Source organism: Microcaecilia unicolor, chromosome 1 (assembly GCF_901765095.1).
Source record: "Microcaecilia unicolor chromosome 1, aMicUni1.1, whole genome shotgun sequence".
Taxonomy (NCBI): domain Eukaryota; kingdom Metazoa; phylum Chordata; class Amphibia; order Gymnophiona; family Siphonopidae; genus Microcaecilia; species Microcaecilia unicolor.
Genome location: NC_044031.1, coordinates 620,468,809 through 620,489,954, shown reverse-complemented (window position 1 = coordinate 620,489,954; position 21,146 = coordinate 620,468,809). Strand labels below are relative to the sequence as shown.

General features: G+C 43.6%; 1 protein-coding gene across 1 annotated transcript in view; it reads right to left on the bottom strand.

Moving 5' to 3' along the window:
* Positions 1–18,873, bottom strand: part of GPT (glutamic--pyruvic transaminase) — a 137,879-nt gene extending 119,006 nt beyond the window's left edge. The window contains exon 1 of the mRNA XM_030220321.1: positions 18,540–18,873. The gene's annotated coding sequence lies outside the window, so the exon portion shown is untranslated. The remainder of the gene's footprint in view (positions 1–18,539) is intronic.
* Between the last annotated feature and the right edge of the window lie 2,273 nt (positions 18,874–21,146).

The window sequence follows — 21,146 nt, the reverse complement described above, 5'->3', positions numbered from 1 at the left end:
ATACCGGGGTACAAATTATATCGTAGTGATAGGGTGGATCGAATTGGTGGAGGGGTAGCATTGTATATTAACGAAAGCCTTGAATCAAATAGATTGAAAATTCTGCAGGAAACAAAACACTTCTTGGAATCACTGTGGATTGAAATTCCATGTGTAAAAGGGAAAAGGATAGTGATAGGAGTGTACTACTGTCCGCCTGGCCAGGATGAACAGACGGATGCGGAAATGTTAAAGGAAATTAGGGACGCAAACAAACTGGGCAACACAATAATAATGGGCGATTTCAATTACCCCGATATTGACTGGGTAAATTTAACATTGGGGCACGCTAGGGAGGTAAAATTCCTTGATGAAATCAAGGACTGTTTTATAGAGCAGCTAGTACAGGAGCCAACAACAGAAGGAAAAATTCTAGACCTAGTCCTTAGTGGAGCACATGATCTGGTGCGGGAGGTAATGGTGCTGGGGCCGCTTGATAACAACGATCATAATATGATCAGATTTGATATTACCTTTGCAGTAAGTATAATAAGGAAATTCAATATGTTAGCGTTTAACTTTCAAAAAGGAGACTATGATAAAATGAGAAGAACAGTGAAAAAAAAACTTAGAGGAACAGCTGTGAGGATCAAAAAATTTACATCAGGCGTGGATGCTGTTCAAAAATACCACCCTGGAAGCCCAGGCCAAATATATTACGTGTATTAAAAAAGGAGGGAGGAAGACCAAACAACAGCTGGCATGGATTAAAAAGTGAGGTGAAGGAAGCTATTAGAAATAAAAGAAAATCCTTAAGAAAATAGAAGAAGGAACCGACTGAAAATAATAAGAAACAGCATAAGGAATGTCAAGTCAAATGCAAAGCGCTGATAAGGAAGGCTAAGAGGGACTTCGAAAAAAAGATTGCTTTGGAGGCCAAAACACATAGTAAATTTTTTTTAGGTATATTAAAAGCAGGAAGCCGGCAAAAGAATCGGTTGGGCGGCTAGTGACCGAGGAGTAAAAGGGGCAATCAGGGAAGACAAAGTCGTAGCAGAGAGATTAAATGAATTCTTTGCTTCGGTCTTCACCGGGGAAGATTTGGGTGGGATACCGGTGCCAGAAATGGTATTTGAAGCTGATGAGTCGGAGAAACTTAATTAATTCTCTGTAAACCTGGAGGATGTAATGGGACAGTTCTACAAACTGAAGAGTAGCAAATTTCATGGACCGGATGGTATTCATCCCAGAGTACTGATAGAACTGAAAAATGAACTTGCGGAGTTGTTGTTAGCAATATGTAATTTAACCTTAAAATCAAGCGTGGTACCGGAAGATTGGAGGGTGGCCAAGGTAATGCCGATTTTTTAAAAAAGGTTCCAGAGGAGATCTGGGAAATTATAGACCGGTGAGTCTGACGTCGGTGCCGGGCAAAATGGTAGAGACTATTATAAAGAACAAAATTACAGAGCATAATCAAAAGCATGGATTAATGAGACGACAAGTCAACATGGATTTAGTGAAGGGAAATCTTGCCTCACCAATCTACTATATTTCTTTGAAGGGGTGAACAAACATGTGGATAAAGGGGAGCCGGTTGATATTGTGTATCTGGATTTTCAGAAGGCGTTTGACAAAGTATCTCATGAAAGACTCCAGAGGAAATTGGAGAGTTATGGGATAGGAGGTAGTGTTCTATTGTGGATTAAAAACTGGTTAAAAGATAGAAAACACAGAGTAGGATTAAATGGTCAGTATTCTCAATGGAGAAGGGCAGTTAGTGGGGTTCCCCAGGGGTCTGTGCTGGGACCGCTGCTTTTTAAAATATTTATAAATGACCTAGAGATGGGAGTAACTAGTGAGGTAATTAAATTTGCTGATGACACAAAGTTATTCAAAGTCGTTAAATCGCGGGAGGATTATGAAAAATTACAAGAGGACCTTATGAGACTGGGCGTCTAAATGGCAGATGACGTTTAATGTGAGCAAGTGCAAAGTGATGCATGTAGGAAAGAGGAATCCAAATTATAGCTACGTCATGCAAGGTTCCACGTTAGGAGTCATAAACCAAGAAAGGGATCTAGGTGTCGTCGTTGATGATACGTTGAAACCTTCTGCTCAGTGTGCTGCTGCGGCTCGGAAAGCAAATAGAATGTTAGGTATTATTAGGAAAGGAATGGAAAACAAAAATGAGGATGTTATAATGCCTTTGTATCGCTCCATGGTGCGACTGCACCTCGAATATTGTGTTCAATTCTGGTTGCCGTACCTCTAAAAAGATATAGTGGAATTAGAAAAGGTGCAGAGAAGGGCGACGAAAATGATAAAGGGGATGGGACGACTTCCCTATGAGGAAAGGCTAGAGCGGCTAGGGCTCTTCAGCTTGGAGAAAAGGCGGCTGAGGGGAGATATGATAGAGGTCTATAAAATAATGAGTGGAGTGGAACGGGTAGATGTGAAGCGTCTGTTTACGCTTTCCAAAATTACTAGGACTAGGGGGCATGCGATGAAGCTACAATGGAGTAAATTTAAAATGAATCAGAGAAAATTTTTCTTCACTCAACGTGTAATTAACCTCTGGAATTCGTTGCCAGAGAATGTGGTAAAGGCAATTAGCTTAGAAGAGTTTAAAACAGGTTTAGATGACTTCCTAAAGTAAAGGTCCATAGACCATTATTAACTGGACTTGGGGAAAATCCGCTATTTCTGGGATAAGCAGTATAGAATGTTTTGTACTTTTTTGGGATCTTGCCAGGTATTTCTGACCTGGATTGGCCACTGTTGGAAACAGGATGCTGGGCTTGATGGACCTTTGGTCTTTCCCAGTACGGCAATACTTATGTGCTTATGATGTGAGCTATTCACTTAAGATTTTAGTTCCCCTTTTGTATAGGTGATGGCCATAATTATTATAACCTTTTATCCTTCCAGCCTCAGATATAATCCAAAGCCTTCTCCTTTACACCAGGTCTTCAGGTATGCACTGAAGCTTCTAGTAGAACATACCTGTGTATGGTCATGCTGAGCAGGAATGGTTCCTATGGATGCTGTTCCTATGGATGCTGTTACCATGGATGCCGCACATCAATGATGTCATCATCAAGCGACTAGTGAGGGGGAGTTCAGTGGTGGTGAGTGTAAAAGTTAATTGTTCAATAGGGAAGGTTACCTTTATGAAGATCTTGATTGCAGATTTGAAACACTGATGATATGTTTGATATGTAATACTGAATTAAATCTTCTGAAATGTTTCTTTTTTTTTTTTCTTTTTCTTTCTTTAGTTATTTGCTTGCTTGAGATTTCAATCATCCCAGCTTAGTGTATTTGTAAGGAGCTGAAGGAATACCATTCTTATTTTAGTAATCTAATTTAAAATCTTTACATGGGAAAATAAATAAAATATAAGGAAAAAGAGTTCAGTGTGAATTTCATAGGAGGTGACTGAAAAGATATAGACTAAAAGATTAGCAGTCAAAAGTCACCAGAGACCTCAGAAAGAAGAGGCCAAAGAGTAATCAGGCACAGGCAGCTCCTTGTGACTCTGGGCAAGTCACTTAACCCTCCATTGCCCCATGTAAGCTGCATTGAGCCTGCCATGAGTGGGAAAGCGCGGGGTACAAATGTAACAAAAAAAAAAAAAGGTGAGAGAAGTAGAGAAAGTTGTGAGGATGGTGAAAATGAAAGGGGAAGGAAATACACTTGTGGTGATAAAGCAAGCCTGCAGGACTTTCTTCATGAAAAGAGGACTGCAGGGCTGAGAGGAGAAAGGAGAAATGCTGGGAAGGTGATTTACCAAACAAATAAGTTCAGCCTTAACATACAGCAGGAACTGGAGAAACAGCACTGATTGTTGGAAGGGGCAGATAATTTACAGAAGGGAGGGTTTATTTAGAATTAGCAATACTGAAACATGACAAAGGACTGGAGCCAAATGGAATATAACCCAGGATATCGAGGGAGCTCCAAAAGGTTCTGGCAACTCTGCAGGATTGGAGAAAGGCTGCTATTGTCCCTTGTTGAAGAAGTGGACATAGGGAAGAGGCTGGTACCTTCTGGACAGCTAGTCTGACCTCTGTAGTGGATTTGGATTTAGCTCACACTTTCCAAAAGACTGAAGGCAAGGGAAATGGGAGGGGAAAGGGAAGGGAAATGGGACTTGATACTTGATATACTGCCTTTCTGTGGTATTTTGCAACTACATTCAAAGCGGTTTACATATATACAGGTACTTATTTTGTACCTGGGGCAGTGGAGTGTTAAGTGACTTTCCCACAATCACAAGGAGCTGCAGTGGGAATTGAAGCCATTTCCCCAGGATCAAATGCTGCTGCACCAACCACTAGGCTACTCCTCCACTCCTGCAAGTTACTTTCAGATACACCAGAGGCTAGAAAAATCTGCACGGTAAAAAAATATGCCTAGACATATTCTCTAAAGTATGCCTAAATTTTATAGAATCATCTTAAATTTCCCTGCAGTATATAGAATACGCTGAGTGCCTCTTCATACAACCAAATTTGGTTGTGTCCATTTAAGCCATATTTTACTTGGCATAAATCCAGACACCTAAATTAGGCGCAGAGCAGGTGTATTCAAAATGCCCACATCCCGCCCATTCCACACCCATAACCACGCCCCTTTTCAACTATGCAACTTGGAATTTACGCGCATCATGTTAACAGAATATATTTAGCGAGTTGTGTGTGTAAATCTTAATGCTAATTTGTGCTGATATTTGCTTAACATCCACCAATTAAGATACACACATTGTTGTAGAATACACTTCAATTTCTACGCGGGAATTAAGGCACGATATATAGAATTTGAGGGTAAGTATTTCCTGTCCTCAGAAGGCTCACAATCTAATTTTTGTATCTGAGATAATAGTGGATTGAGGAGTCCTTTCACTAAGCTGCGGCAAAAGGGGGCCTGTGCTGGCGTCAGCACGTGTTTTTGATGCACACCGAGACTCCCTTTTACTGCAGCGGGTAAAAGGCTGTTTTTTTAAAAAAAGAAATTGCCGTGTGGCAAGTGAAGCACTTGCCGCATAGCCATTTCAGGGGGAACACTTACCACCACCCATTGAGGAGGTGGTAAGGGCTCCCACGCTAACCCGGAAGTAACCGAGCAGTGCCAGGTAAACACCAGCGCTACAAAAATAAAAATATTTCTGTAGCGCCGGAAATGGCACATGCTGGGGGTGGGAACTACCACCAAGCTGCTGCGGTAGCCAGAAGCGGAGCCAGGTTGACGGCGCAGGGGGAGTAAGAGCGGACTTCCGCCAGTGCTGGCGCACATTTTCAGTGCAACACGACGAGAAAAAAATAGGCGCCGGCAGAACTCCGTTTGGGAGAGCGGCTGCTCCCCTGGCGCCCCACCTAGCTATGCCACTGGTGGTACTTCTGGCTTACCGAGCAGTAAGCCCACATTGGAACTGCAACAGGATTCAAACCCTGCTTTGTTCTTACCACTAGGCTATTCCTCGACTCTACTAATGAATACATTAATGGTTAACTCTTATCTATCTATTTGTAATCTGCCAATCCAAAGTTCTTAGCTGATAAACTTAATCTGAAATAATTTTCATGTAGACAGTTAAGCAAAAGAAATCACAGCAAACATGCACAAGAATATAAATCAGCAATAACAAAACATCCCTAAATAAAATTATTATTATTATTATTATTATTATTATTTATTGCACGTGTATCCCACATTTTCCCACCTATTTGCAGGCTCAATGTGACTTACAAAAACCTGTAATGGCTTCACCATTTCAGGGAACAGAAATACATTTGGTGGTACAGAGATACAATAAGGTTAAATGCAAATTAATACTACTACTATAAATAATTTCTATAATAGGGAGAACATTCCAAAGAGAAGGCCTGCATGTGCACAGAACTCTTATGATCTGATTTAATAGATGAAACAGTAAGAAGGATTTCCTGAGAAATGTGTGAAGCGAGCAAGAAGGCTGATAAGAAATCAGAGATCAGCAAAGAGGGGCAGAACCTGCACAGCATAAAGCTGTGAAAACCTTCCTGAACAACTTAAATCATTGCACAATGGTGACACCTAGTGGCCACTTTAGGTAAATTGCAAAGGAAGCCCTGGTGTGTGGCTGCCAGCTGAGGACTGTCAATGTGATGGATGGGGTGGGAGGAGGGTAAACAAATGGAGAAAATACCTGGGTTGATAATTGTAAAAAGTAAAAAAAAGAAAAAGGACCGATGAAGAACTTGGTGTTGCTATTGGCTGAAATTTATCATCTAGAGTACCCCACTCTCTGATGGTCCATATGTATATATAAATTTTTAGATGTATGAGAGTTCTTTTGGGAGGTATTTTATAAAACATGTGTCTGTGTTTCTGTATACATTTTTTATGAGATTTTGCTGTGAGGGGCCCTTTTACTAAGGCGCAATAGGCCTAATGCAGGCCTACCATACACTGAAAGGACACTACCATGGGATGCGCTGAGGCATTCTGTGGTAATTTCCAACTCAGCACATGCTAATCCCATGTTGGAAAACATTTTTTACTTTCCAGCACGGGAGGCATGTCCATGGGCGGAGGGTAGGTGAGCCTGTGCTAATCGAGTAGCGCAGGCACATTACCACGTGAGTAGTGTGGGAGCCCTTACCACTTTCTAAATAGGTGGCAGTAAGGGCTCCTGTGGTAATGGCCATGCAGTAATGGTAAGATTTGTACACGGCCTTTACAAAAAAATGTGTTGAGGCGGCCATTTTTCTGCAACGCTAAAAGTGGTTGCAGCCAGGGCTGGTCTTAGGCAGGGGCAACAGGGCCCCGCGCTCCTAGGGCCCATCTCTGGCACGTCTGTCCTCCTGTCTCGCAACACCTTCTTGATTCGTACCTTAATGTACATCCACATTTCAGTAGAAAGCATAAGGTAGTGGTAGCGATTTTCATATCCTGTCAGCTGCCGAGCCCAGAACCTCCTCGCTGCTGCATGCCACCCCCTTTTGATGTCACTTCCTGCTTCCGCAAGGGCTTGGGATGCAGGAGTGAGGAGACTCTGGGCTTGGCAGCTGCCGTATAAAATTCACTGCCGCTGTCTGCCGCTCTCTACTGAAACGTGCTAGATGCACATCAAGATATGGGGTGAGTTGGGGTTTTGAGAGCTCTAACCCTCCTTTTAATCTCTGATAAATTATGGCTTATGGTGGCGGGTGGGGGGAGCGGGTGGGTCAGGGGGCAGGCAGAGCGGGGGGGGCCCCATTGAACTGGTCTGCACAGGGCCCCACAATTGCTAAGACCGGCCCTGGTTGCAGCGTACGGAAAACCCATGAGCTGACACCAGCCACTTTTTAATGCAGCTTGGTAAAAGGACCCTTAATTGTTCTTTTATAGACAGTGGTGTTCCTTGGTCAGATGCCACCCGGGGCAGATAGCCACTGCGCACCCCCCCCCCCCCTCCGGGTGCAGCATGACACACCCCAGGTGCAGTATAATTCCCCTCCCAGTGCATCACCCCCAAGCCACCCCCCCCCCCCAGGGGCATTGTTCTTACCTCCTGAGGTGCTGGGAGCAGCCTTGCGGCTGTCGGCTCCGCTGGCTCCCACCCCCACCGCCCCGCCCTCAGTACACCACTGTTTATAGATTTTTCTAGGGAGTTCCAACAAAGGATTTTAAAAACTCAGAAAATTCTTTTCAGACTGTGCTAACATGAATAAATCCTAATAAATAAAATAAATGATGGCAGGTCATGTAAATATAGAAAACCATACAACCTCTCTTACCACATGGAAAGCAATGAGCACAAATGCTCATAGACTAAGTACAAAAAAAGTTCAAGATTTGCAAGCCATGATGTTTGAGAAAAACTTGGATATTGTTGCTATTACAGTGACATGGATCAATGATTCCCATGAATGGGATGTGACCATATCAGGCTATAATCTTTTTAGGAAGGATAAGGAGGGATCAAGAAGTGGGGGACTGGCGCTGTAGGTGAAAAACAATATCAGAGTGTCTGAAATGCAAGGAATCTGGGGAAAGGAATATCTATGTTCCCTCTTCACAAAAGTGGGGATGAGGAAAATGTGGGAAACTACAGGCCGGTATGCCTCACATTGGTGGTAGGAAAAATAATGGAGTCACTGCTGAAGGAAAAGATAGCTATCTTTCTATAATCCAACGGGTTGCAGGATACTAGGCAACATGGCCTTACCAAAGAAAAATCCTGCCAAATGAACCTGATTGATTTCTTTGACTGGATGTCCAAAGAACTAGATAAAGGCTATGCACTAGATGTAATCTACTTGGATTTCAGCAAAGCCTTTGATACGGTTTCTCACAGAAGACTCATGAATAAGCTGAGAGGGCTGAACTGGATTGGAAACTGGTTGACCAACAGATGATAGAGGGTAGTGGTGAAATGGAATTTGATGGGAGGAAAGGAAAGTGAGTATTGGAGTGCCTCAGGGGTCAGTACTGGGGCCGATTCTGTTTAATACATTTGTGGGAGACATTGCTGAAGGATTAGAAGGAAAAGTTTGCTTTTTTGCAGATAACATGAAGATAGCCAATAAAGTGGATACTCTGAAGGGAGTAGGAACACAAGAAGAGATCTCAAAAAATTAGAACAATGGTCAAAGGTCTGGCAGTTAAAATTTTAATGCCAAGAAGTGTAGAGTGATGCACTTGTGGTGCAGAAATCCAAAGGAGATGTAACAGATAGGAGGAGAGAAGCACAGCTGAGGAGGACTTCGGGCTAATGGTCTTTGAGGATCTCAAGATGGCAAAATAATGTGACAAGGCAGTGGCCATGGCCAGAAGGATTCTAGACTGTATAGAGAGGGGTATAACCAGTAGAAGAAAGGAGGTGTTGATACTCCTGTACAAGTCGCTGGTGAGGCCCCACTTGGAGTACTGTGTTCAGTTTTGGAAGCCATATCTTGCTAAGGATGTAAAAAGACAAAGTGGTTCAGAGAAAAGTGACAAAATATTGAATGGTGTTTACCCACAAGACGTATGAAAGACTTGAGGACCTGAAGATGTATATGGTCTGTGCCCTGAAAATGGCAAGGACAAATCAAGGTCAAGTATATATATGTAGTATCACATCATCCCATATGCTATGAGTTTATCTTGTTGGGCAGACTGGATGAACTGAAAAGGTCTTTATCTGCCGTCATCTACTATGTTACTATGCCCTCTAACCCCTATTCTCTCTAGAGCAGAGGGAAAAGAAGAAAATGAGATGCCAATAAAGGATGCAGGAACTAGTGACACTGCAGGCCATGGGATCACTGGGCTGGTGGCAGCACGCTGATGGTGGCCACATACCATGGTTTATGGTTAGTTTTATCTGACATACTGCCCTCACTTAGACAATAAGTGAGTGGTGTACAATATAAATTAAAAACATGTCAGAAAAGAACGCCATTAATGACAGTAAAGTATAAAGTATAGCGTGAGTAAGCATGTAAAGAAAGAAGGAACAGTTCCAGTAATGCTAACATTAGAAAATTCTAGTAATATAACAGAGACAGACTTGCAGTCTCAGTGGATCCCAGGAGAAGCCAAACTATCGGTTTGCACATTAAAAGCTTTCTCATAAAGGTAAGCTTTTAAAAGGGGCCCTGCTCTTAAAACCTTGCTGTGATGGATTATGTCTGGGATCCTGTATACTCATCTGCCCCATTTGGTAGAGACCTAAGAGGTATAAGTAGACAAAATATGAGCCCTTAAGCAGCAGTGAAGTAGTAGTAGTGCTGAGCAAGTTAAGAAAGTGCTCTACAGCTGTTTCTGCTCATCCCTGATGCAGTTTTTTTTCGAAACTCTGCCCATCGTCGGTGGCAGACGTGATTTTTCTAACGCTGTTGAGAAGATGGGCATTTTTGTAAGCTAAGTGCTTTTTTCCTTATAACATTTAAAATGATTAAAAATTGATTCAAGTTGAAACAAACTATCACTGGAGGTTTTTATGCCCATGATTGCAACTAAACCCATGATTGACCGAATATAGTAATGGTCTGGGTTTGCTGAGGCTTTTTCCTTCATGTGAATATATATAAATAAGTGTTGCCATACTGGGACAGACCGAAGGTCCAACAAGCCCAGAATCCTGTTTCCAACAGTGGCCAATCCAAGTTTCAAGTACCTGGTAAGATCCCAAAACAGTACAATACATTTTATGCTGCTCATCCTAGAAATAAGCAATGGATTTTCCCCAAGTTCATCTTAATAATGGCTTATGGACTTTTCTTTTAGGAAGCTATCCAAACCTTTTTTAAACCCCACTAAGCTGACTGCTTTTACCATATTCTCTGGCAACTAATTCCAGAGTTTAATTACACACTGAGTGAAGAAATATTTTCTCCAATTTGTTTTAAATTTACTACTTAGTAGCTTCTTTACATGCCCCCTAGTACTAGTATTTTTAGAAAGAGTAAACAAGCGATTCACGTCTACCCATTCCACTCCACTCATTATTTTATAGACCTCTATCATATCTCCCCTCAGCCATCTTTTCTCCAAGCTGAAGAGCCTTAGCTGCTTTACCCTTTTCTCATTGGGAAGTTGCCCCATCCCCATTATAATTTTTGTCACCCTTCACTGTACCTTTTCTAATTCCACTATATCTTTTTTGAGATTAAGCAACCAGAATTGAACACAATACTCGAGGTGTGGTCGCACCATGGAGCGATACAAAGACATTATAACGTCCTCATTTTTTTTCCATTCCTTTCCTAATAATACCTAACATTCTATTTGCTTTCTTAGCTGCTGCCACACACTGAGCAGAGGGTTTCAGTGAATCATCAACGATGCCGCCTAAATCTCTTTCCTGGTTGGTGACACCTAACGTGGAACCTTGCATTACGTAGCTATAATTTCTGTTCCTCTTTCCCACTTGCATCACTTTGCACTTGCTCACATTAAACATCATCTGCCATTTGGATTCCCAGTCTCTCAGTCTTGAAAGGTCCTCTTGTAATTTTTCACAATCCTGTTGCGATTTAACAACTTTGAATAACTTTGTGTCGTCAGCAAATTTAATTACCTCACTAGTTTCTCACATCTCTAGATCATTTATAAATATGTTAAAAAGCAGTGGTCCCAGCACAGAACCCTGCAGAACCCCACTATCTATCCTTCTCCACTGAGAATAATGACCACTCAGTCTTTTTAGTCCAGGGCTATTTTTTCATTCCTGTCAGCCTTATGCGGCTGTTGGTCAGTTCTTTTCCAGACCGTCTGATCTCTGCTGCTTCTGGCATCTTGCTTGAGACGCCCCTGCTATTTGATTCTTGTTTTGGCAGCAGTTTTTCCTCCCTTCCGTAGGGAGGTTCTGGTTCTCTCGGCCCCGTGGATCCCTCCTGTCTGCTCTGGTTTGTCTACAGGGTACTTTCCTTCTGGTGGGGGTCCGAGTTGCCCTTGGTGTGCAACTGCTAGCTCAAATTCCTCTTCTGAGTACCCTCGGGAGTGCCATTCTTGCCAGTCTTTTGCTTCGACTCAGTTCATTGTCTCTTTACGGGAATGTGCCTTTTTAGGACTAGTGTGCCACAGCTCTTCCTTGCTTCCCTTGCTTTCAGGCGGGAGTTTTAGCCTGGCACAGGCGGATTTTGCCTTTTCTAGTTTCAGGCGCCTCTCTCCTGGCACTCCTTCCTTTTTCTGTAAGGGATGCAGTTCTTTCCTGCTGAGCAGATCTATTGCTGTGCATCTGGATTATCGCCTCTTATCTGTGAGCTTTTCTCTACTTTTATGCAGGGAAGTGGATCTGTTCTAGGTCTGGAGTTTGACTCTCTCTTAGCTGGTTTTTCCTCAGTTTGGTGTTAGTGGCCAGCTTCCTCTTTGTTCCTGGCCTGGCAAGAGTTGTTTCTTCCTCACTGCCTTATGGTTGCATTTTGCTCCCTATGATCGGAGGATTCCAGCTCCGTGATGCTTACCTCCCTCTTGGCAAGAGTTCTTTCTCTACGTTGACTGCTGCTCCATATCGGTTGCCTAGTAGGGCGGTCATTGTGGCTCAGAGATCACTTCAGTGCCGAGAGTGTCTCTTGGGGCATGGGGCTTTCTCTTCTTGTAGTTTTAGTCCTTCTAGGCCAGGGGAGTGCAGCGCCAGGTCTGCATTTCCACAAGTTGTGCTCCTTTTCTGTTGGCCTCCTGGCAGCACCTTCTTCTCTGGCTGTTCCCTGGGACTCCATCTATGCATTTTGCTTGTTGAGCACAGCTCCATCGCTGCATGTTGAGCACAGCTCCATTATTCCATGCAGTTCCTCCGTTCCATGTTGGCTTTAGCTCCATTGCTGGGAGGCGGGGATAGTGCTGGGCAGACTTATACGGTCTGTGCCAGAGCCAGTGGTGGGAGGCGGGACTGGTGGATGGGAGGCTGGGATAGTGCTGGGCAGACTTATACGGTCTGTGCCAGAGCCAGTGGTGGGAGGCGTGGCTGGTGGTTGGGAGGCGGGGATAGTGCTGGGCAGACTTATACGGTCTGTGCCCTGAAGAGGACAGATACAAATCAAGGTAAGGTATACACAAAAAGTAGCACATATGAGTTTATCTTGTTGGGCAGACTGGATGGACCATGCAGGTCTTTTTCTGCCGTCATCTACTATGTTACTATCCAGCTCATAATTGAAAGTGATCGCCGGCCATTTCCCGACACAAATCAGGAGATGGCTGGCGATCTCAGAAAAGTGGCGAAATCGGTATAATCGAAAGCTGCTTTTTTTTGACAGCATCGCCGCTTTCCCGTCTCCTTGCCAGCGAAAGTTCAAAGGGGTGTGTTGGCAGCGAAGCGAAGGCGGGACATGGGCGGGTATGGGCGTGGCTACCAGATAGCCGGCTTTCACCGATAATGGAAAAAAAAACGGCGTTAAGCAGTATTTTGCCGGGTTTACTTGGTCCTTTTATTTTCACAACCAAGCCTCAAAAAGGTGCCCCAACTCACCAGATGACCACTGGAGGGAATGGGGGATGACCTCCCCATACTCCCCCAGTGGTCACTAACCCCCTCCCACCAAAAAAAGCCCACTTTAAACACTTTTTTTTCCAGCCTGTATGCCAGCCTCCAATGCCGTACCCACCTCCATGACAGCAGAATGTGTTCTGTCCTCCGACAGCCTTTTCCTGCTTGTGATGTGGCTCTGGGGTGAGTGTGACACCTTTTCTGTTATTTGCACTGCAGAGTCACATCAGCAATGCATTGTCGTGGGTGTAGGTATTGGTAGTTGGTAGGCTCTGCTCCCCTGGTGCTTTCCCCCTGCTTACTGGGTCAGAGTGTGCCCTGTTTTGTTTGCTGTTGTAGTCCATGCGGTAGTGGCCATTTTTGTAAGCCAGTTTTAGTTCCCTTTCCTGTGTTACCCACGTTAGAGAACGTAGTTCTTACCTTGAATGGTGCTGAAAGAGGGCATTGTACACCATTGTGCCAGCTCTGACCTACTGCTCATCTTAGTACCAGGGGACTCTTTGCCAGTGGGGCACAACTTCTGATCTGCAGTTAACTGTGAGTAAATGTGCATATTCAAATAAAGGACTTTTTCAAAGAGATTAGTCTTCAGGTGTGCCAAAGTTATACAGCAGCAATAAGTCCTAGAGGCTGTATGCAGGTCCCTGGAGCAGTTTTAGTGGGTGCAGTACATTTGTGGGTAGTGGGTTTTGGGGGGGGTTGGGGGGCTCAGCTCCCAAAGTAAGGGAGCTATGCACGTGGGAGCTTTTCCTAGGGAGCCCGGTTGGTGTCCTGGCATGTCAGGGGGGCCAGTGCACTAAAAATGCTGGCTCCTCCCACGGCCAAATGTCTTGAATTTGGCCGGGGTTTGAGATGGCCAACATAACTTTCCATTATCGCTAAAAAACGACGCTGGCCATCTCAAACCCCGGCCAAGGCATTTGGCTGGCCGGAACCGTATTATCGAAACAAAAGATGGCCGGCCATCTTTTTCAAAAATACGGGTCTGGCCAGCTGTTTGCGGCGCCGCCAAAATACATCGCCGGCTATGTATTTCCCCGGCGCCGTTCGATTATTCCCCTCCACGTTACTATGTTTAACCCTACTCTCTGTTTTCTATCTTTTAACCAGTTTTTAATCCACAATAGAACACTACCCCCTATCCCATGACTGGTGAGGATCTGTGATGTTTTTGTAAAGGTTATAAATAGAAACATAGAATAATGTAGGCACATAAAGAACATACGGCCTATCCAACTTGCGCATCCATGTCATCTTCTATCTCCTTCTATCTCATAGAGATCCTATGTACTTGTTCCATGCTCTCTTGAATTCACTTACTGTTTTCGTCTCCACCACTTCCACCGGGAGGCAGTTCCATGAATTCACCACCATTCCGTGAAGAAGTATTTCCTCAGGTTACTTCTGAGTCTATCCCCTTTCACCTTCATCCTATGCCCCCTCGTTCCAGAGATTCCTTTCAATTAAAAGAGACTCACTTCCTGTGCATTTATGCCTCCTAGGTATTTAAATGTCTCTATCATATCTCCACTCTCCCACCTTTCTTCCAAAGTATATAAATTGAGATCTTTAATATATATGTATTGATTATATTTTTGTATGTGATTTTGTTGCATTACTGTGTTTGTTTTTTGTAACCTGCATAGTTAATACACAGGCTATAAATATTTTAAATAAATAAATGTCTGTCCCCATACACTTTATGATAAAGACCACTGACCATTTTAGTAGCCGCCCACTGGATTGACTCCATCCTGTTTATATCTTTTTGAAAGTGCGGGATTGGTAGCATGAAATGTTGCTACTAATTGGGTTTCAGCCAGATACTTGTGACCTGGATTGGCCACTGTTGGAAGGAAGATACTGGGTTAGATGGACCATTGGTCTGACCCAGTATGGCTAATCTCATGTTCTTACTGAGGTCTCACTAGAGTCTTACACAGGGACATCATCACGTCCTTTACCCTGCTGGCTATTCCTCTCCTTATGCACCCAAGCATCCTTCTAACTTTCACCATCACCTTTCCTACCTATTTGGCCATCTTAAGATCATCACATACGATCACGCCCAAGTCCTACTCCTCTTTCATGCACAAAAGTTCTTCACCAGATAAAATAAATACTGACTTGGATGAGAAGCGCTAGCTTATTGCTTCTATGGCTGGTGGCTTGGATGTATCCGTAGCAATGAGGAACAAAACTACTGGAAGGGTCCCCTTAAACATGTCCCTAAGGACTGAGTGATGAGGAAGAAGAGAGTTAGGTGAGTGCTTCATAAACATTCCCTCAATGAAGACAAATCTCTAGGAGTGAATAAGGCTTATGAGTCCTCATGTTATGGATTCCTTCTAAGTTGTCTTCTGTCTTGGGATGACTTGGGGGAATTCTTGGGGTCCTGGTGCAAAAGCTGGCACGATTGACAAAGTCAAGAGGGTATTCTCACATAAAGAAGTGAGTTAGTCTGTTACTCCACCAGGATTTGTGAAAAGTGGACTTGGCGTTAAGTGGAAGGACGGCCAAGAGTGCAAAAGCTCACATTTGCCAGCAGAAGAGCATGTCTAATGCCACGGATCTGCACCAGGGGACAATGGTGGGCCCAAGCACCGGATAGTGCCTCAGAATCTACAAGGCGAAAGAAGTAGCACTTAGTTTGTGGTGGGTGCAGTCTCTTTCCATTTTGATGTTCTGGACTGTGACCTCTGGAGCTTGAACTCTTGTTTTCTGCTTCAGGTTTGCACAGGAAGTGAGCCAGAACCAATAACATTGCATGGACTGATTTATTTTTTCACTTGCCACAAGTTGCCAAGGAAAGGTTTTATTTTGATAAATCCCAAACCAGTGTATGATGTGTCATTTTCTACGGGACTGGGATTTGTGCTGACAATTCCAGAAGCCTGTTTTTCTCCCCATTCACAAAGGAGCATGGGGTATCAAACTGCCCCCTACACCAAATATGCCCCTCAATTCTTCTAGCCAAGCAAAAAGAGGCTATCCCGGACAGCCTAATTCATCCTGATATGGCATCGCTTCTTTAAGAATATGCTGTAAGTGAGCACACTATAATCAGAGGGTTGTTGTCATCATGCAGGATTTCACAAGCTACAGCTTGGTACAGTTGGTTTTTCTACATGGTAAAAGGTAAACAGGGAAAGGAGTTGTCAGGCGCCTACAGGTCTCTTCTGCCACACCCATACTAGAGCAGAAAGTCTTATCACCCGCTGAACAAGACTGACACAGGCTGCACATGGGAGAGAAAGATACCAAACTAGGCAGGATGTGCACCAAACCCCCAAAGAACAGAGAGGCCCCAACTATCTCTGCCCTGCAGATATTCAGACACCTTAGTCTGAGGTTTAGCTCATGAGGGAAAATAGAGCATTGATCTGTAGGAATTCATTTTGCCTATACATTTCCTCTGTGTGTCTTCGGCCTTGTTTCACCCTCACTATAATGATGATATTGTATTTTCTTTTCCTTACATTGTGGATTTCTATTGTACACCGCACAATATGCACAATGCCCGGATATCAAACCATTGCAAATAATTAAATACATTTCTGGAAGAGGAAGTATATCATCAGGCTGATTTATCTCCAAAACACATCACAAGATGTTGCATCCTGGGAATCAATTACCTCCGGTATCAATAACTGTATTATTGCATCAAGGGAGTCAATTACATCCAATGTTAGTCATTCTAATGCTGCATCATGGGAACCAATTACACCCAATGTCAGTCATTCTAATGCTGCATCATGGGAACCAATTACACCCGTCAGTCACTGTAACACTGTATCATGGGAACCAATTACACCCAATGTCAGTCACTGTAACACTGCATCATGGGAGCCAGTTACACCCAACGTCAGTCATTCTAACACTGCATCATGGGAGCCAGTTACACCCAATGACAGTCATTCTAATGCTGCATCATGGGAACCAATTACACCCGTCAGTCACTGTAACACTGCATCATGGGAACTAATTACACCCATCAGTCACTGTAACACTGCATCATGGGAGCCAGTTACACCCAACGTCAGTCATTCTAACACTGCATCATGGGAGCCAGTTACACCCAACGTCAGTCATTCTAATGCTGCATCATGGGAACCAATTACACCCGTCAGTCACTGTAACACTGCATCATGGGAGCCAGTTACACCCAACGTCAGTCATTCTAATGCTGCATCATGGGAACCAATTACACCCGTCAGTCACTGTAACACTGCATCATGGGAGCCAGTTACACCCAACGTCAGTCATTCTAATGCTGCATCATGGGAACTAATTACACCCGTCAGTCACTGTAACACTGCATCATGGGAACCAATTACATCCGTCAGTCACTGTAACACTGCATCATGGGAGCCAGTTACACCCAACGTCAGTCATTCTAATGCTGCATCATGGGAACCAATTACACCCGTCAGTCACTGTAACACTGCATCATGGGAGCCAGTTACATCCAATGTCAGTCATTCTAAGACTATAAAAAAAAAACAGGAAAAATGTTAAAAAATATTTCTGAAAAAAAGATTTTGTAAGAAGAGTGCCCTCTGAGATATCCAGTTTCTTTAATGGTAATAACCTTTGCCTAGTGGTATAGCACTTCATTCATCGGGCTGCTCTTCATTTAACACCATACTTAATGCTATTTGTGTCACTTGTGATTATGTGGTCAAACATAAAAAAAACTCTGATAAACCTTCACCAACGATGGCCAGCTGCCACTTCACTAAAGTTGCAAAATCCAAATTAGAAATAGACATCTTTTGAGCCCGCGTCCTTGCTGTCTGGATGCTCAGGGCTCCCAAGATGCAATAGCAAAGGACTGCTCTCCCCTGAAATCGCCCAACGCCATGGGGTTTCAAACTGCTTTCCTCAGGGACTCGGGTTAAAGCTGTCACCGCTTTTGGAATAGAATGAATGAAGTGCTATACCACTAGGCAAAGGTTATTGTTAACCGTTAAAGAAAGCGGATATCTCTGAGGGCACTCTTCTTAAAAAAGATTTCTGAAAAAAAAGATTTTGTAGCATTTTTCCTGGTTTTTTGATAGCATTATGGGAATAATAACCAGTGATTTGGGGATTTTTTGTTTTAGTCATTCTAAGACTGCTTCATGGGAGTCAATTACACCCAATGTCAGTCACTGTAACACTGCATCCTGGGGGTTAATTACCTCTGGTATCACTGTAACTCTGCATCATGAGGGTCAATTAACTCCAGAGACACTGCAATGCTGCATCATGAGGGTCAGTCACCTCAGATTCAATCCCTGTTATGTTGCATCATTAAGTCAATTTTCCTCAAATTTCCTTTTGGACAAGGCTGGCCCTACCCTCAAAGGAAGGAGATATGAATCTTGATAATTGTCATGGGATTAGACTGTGTCTTCTGGAGATTTTAGAGTGGTTTATATCACATCATATCACACATTTATAAAACTTTGAGAGGAAGAAAGTTTACTCTGAATATAACTCCCAGACTCCTTCTAGGATGAGGGTATGAGTATCCCATTTCCAGGAATAGTATGGGCGGGTCTGTGCAGGGAGAGGACTTGTCTCCTGGGTCACAGCCTATTCTGCAGCACAGAGGGCAGGGAGGAGGGTCACTAACCTGGGGAGGCTTTCCAGGCTGTCAGACGTCTGAATCACAGGTGAATGCTTCTTCCTCTGTCTGTCTGTCTGACGCAGGTTCTTTTTCTAGTCTTCTGTGTCCAAGGTTAAAGGCTGAAGATCCTTTCCGTCTTTAACTCACTGACTGCTCTTGGTTTCTTTCTGTCCTCTTACCTACATTAACCATCTCAGAGTTTTACTTTCTCTCTTTCTCTTGCTATTACAGGTGACTCTCACTGTTTCCTACTGTCATTCTCTTCCCACTGCTACAAGCTCCTCTCAGTCACTGAGGCAGGCCCCTGTCCCTGTCACTATCTGTCAGTTCTCACTGGTGCAAGCACCTCTTGTCACTGTCTCTTTTCACTGGTGCAAACTCCTCTCCTTGTCACTGTCTGTCTCTTGTCACTGGTGGCGCCTCTCTCCCTCTTTGATCACATGCCACTCCAGGGGTGGAGAAGGCACATGTGTGCCACTGTCAGTCATATTTCTTAGTGAGAGACTGGAGGCTTTGACCTTTCCAGGAACAGCTGATCTCTCAGTGGAATCTTACCTCCCACAATTTAAAGAAGGAACCCAGACCCCCCCCCCCCCCCCCCCCCCCCCCGCCATGCCTAGATCCACTTACACACTCCATCCAGTGCAAGCTGGCTGAGCTGGGGACCAGTCTGTTTACAGATACAAGCGCAGGGCACGCTTGCCACAGGCAGCAAGGGAAAATGGGTTGCAGCTCTATGAAACAGGAGAGTACTTGGAGGCATCCTAGCACATCTGTTTATGTACCCATTCACTTGGCGTAAAGGGGCTTCCTAACCACAGTCTGAGGTGCAAGGGACCGGGGTTGGGGGATAAGGAGGTGGTACAGCGCTGCATATGTCTAGTAACGCTATAGAAATGATAAGTAATAGTAGTAGTGGTAATCCAGGAAAGGTGAAGGCAACAGGGCTGCTTTTATTTCACTGGGAAGGACAGGCAGCAGCTGGATATCCTAAGCACTTGATGGGAGATTGTTCCAAAGGAAAGACTTGTACAGGAGAGGAGCAGAGAGAGCAGAACAGACTTGCAGTGAACTGGACCAGCCTCACTGATCTGGGTCAGATGGTGGCCCCATTCTTAAATGACAGAACGGAAAAGCCCAGGGCTGGCTAAGCCTGTCACGTGACCCAGAGCCAAGTGGTCCCATTATCAGGACACCCCCAACCCCAGCATCCTCCTGCAGCTAATGACTAAAAGGATGCGAGAGCAGTAACATTTAATTTCTTACTATCTCATAGAAATAATTTCCTCCTAATATCAACTTTGCAGCCGCATTCTGTATTATTTGAAGTTGACATAACTGACTTTCTGATAACCCTAATATTTACTTATTTATTGCCTGGGATGTATTAACCAAGGCAGTATACAGCAGGTACAGTTTAACATAAAACTTACAATTTTGTTAACAGCATAACAATAGTAAAATAACCAAGAATAAACATAAATACAATAAATGAGGTAAACATGAAAACAGTAAATTGAAACCTAATAATAGAGGTACTGTGAAAACAGTATCAAAATATACACATTTAGCAGCACTGGAATTCAAATACTAGAGTTATAATACAAAGTTAGCATAATACTAATGATATACCAATAAGTATGCATTAGAACTAACATAGATATGATACTAAAGATTTTCTACAACATGGTTTACCATATAGCTGATGGGCCAAGAACAGATATATGATGGGAACAAGATACGTGGTACAGAGTCAGTTGGGATAATCTGATGGTTAGTTAAAGTGAAGGCAATATGTGTAGCAAGCTAGTCCAGGTGCAGAATGCGTGTATAGTCAGTCACCCTGTGTATTAAAGGCTTGGGAGAAGAGCCAGGCTTTCATCTCCTTCCTGAAGTAGAAGTAGTCTCGAGTTATACGTAGCTTCCCTGGCAGTAAATTCCAGAGTGTGGGGACTACTCCTGAGAAGGCTCACTGGTGGGTATCGCATCGTACAATTTCTTTTGATGAGGGTACAGATAGTGATGATCCTTGAGAGGACCTTAGAGGTCTTAAAGGTGTGTAAAGGGTTAACTTATTCATTAAATACTCTAGCCCATTTTGTCTGAGGGCGTGATGTGGTCACACCACTCGCAGCCTTCTATCAATTTAGCTTAATACCACAAATTGCATAACTGTTTCCGTCTCCACCAATTCCACTGGGAGGACTTTCCACGAACTCATCACCCTTTCCATGAAGAAGTATTTCCTCGGATTACTTCTGAGTCTATCTCTTTCACCTTCATCCTATGCCCCCTCGTTCCAGAGCTTGCTTTCAGTTGAAAGAGACTTGCTTCCCCCTGTGCATTTATGCTGCATAGATATTTAAATGTCTCTATCATATCTTCCCTCTTCCATCTTTCTTCCAAAGTATACATATTGCGATCTTTAAGTCTGTCCCCATATGTTTTATGATGAAGACCAATGACCATTTTTGTAGCCGCCCTCTGGACTGATTCCATCCTATGTATATCTTTTTCAAGAACCGATCACCAGAATTGTACATGGTATTCTAATGAAGTCTCATCAGAGTCTTACACAGAGGCACCATCACCTTTTTTCTACTGGCCATTCCT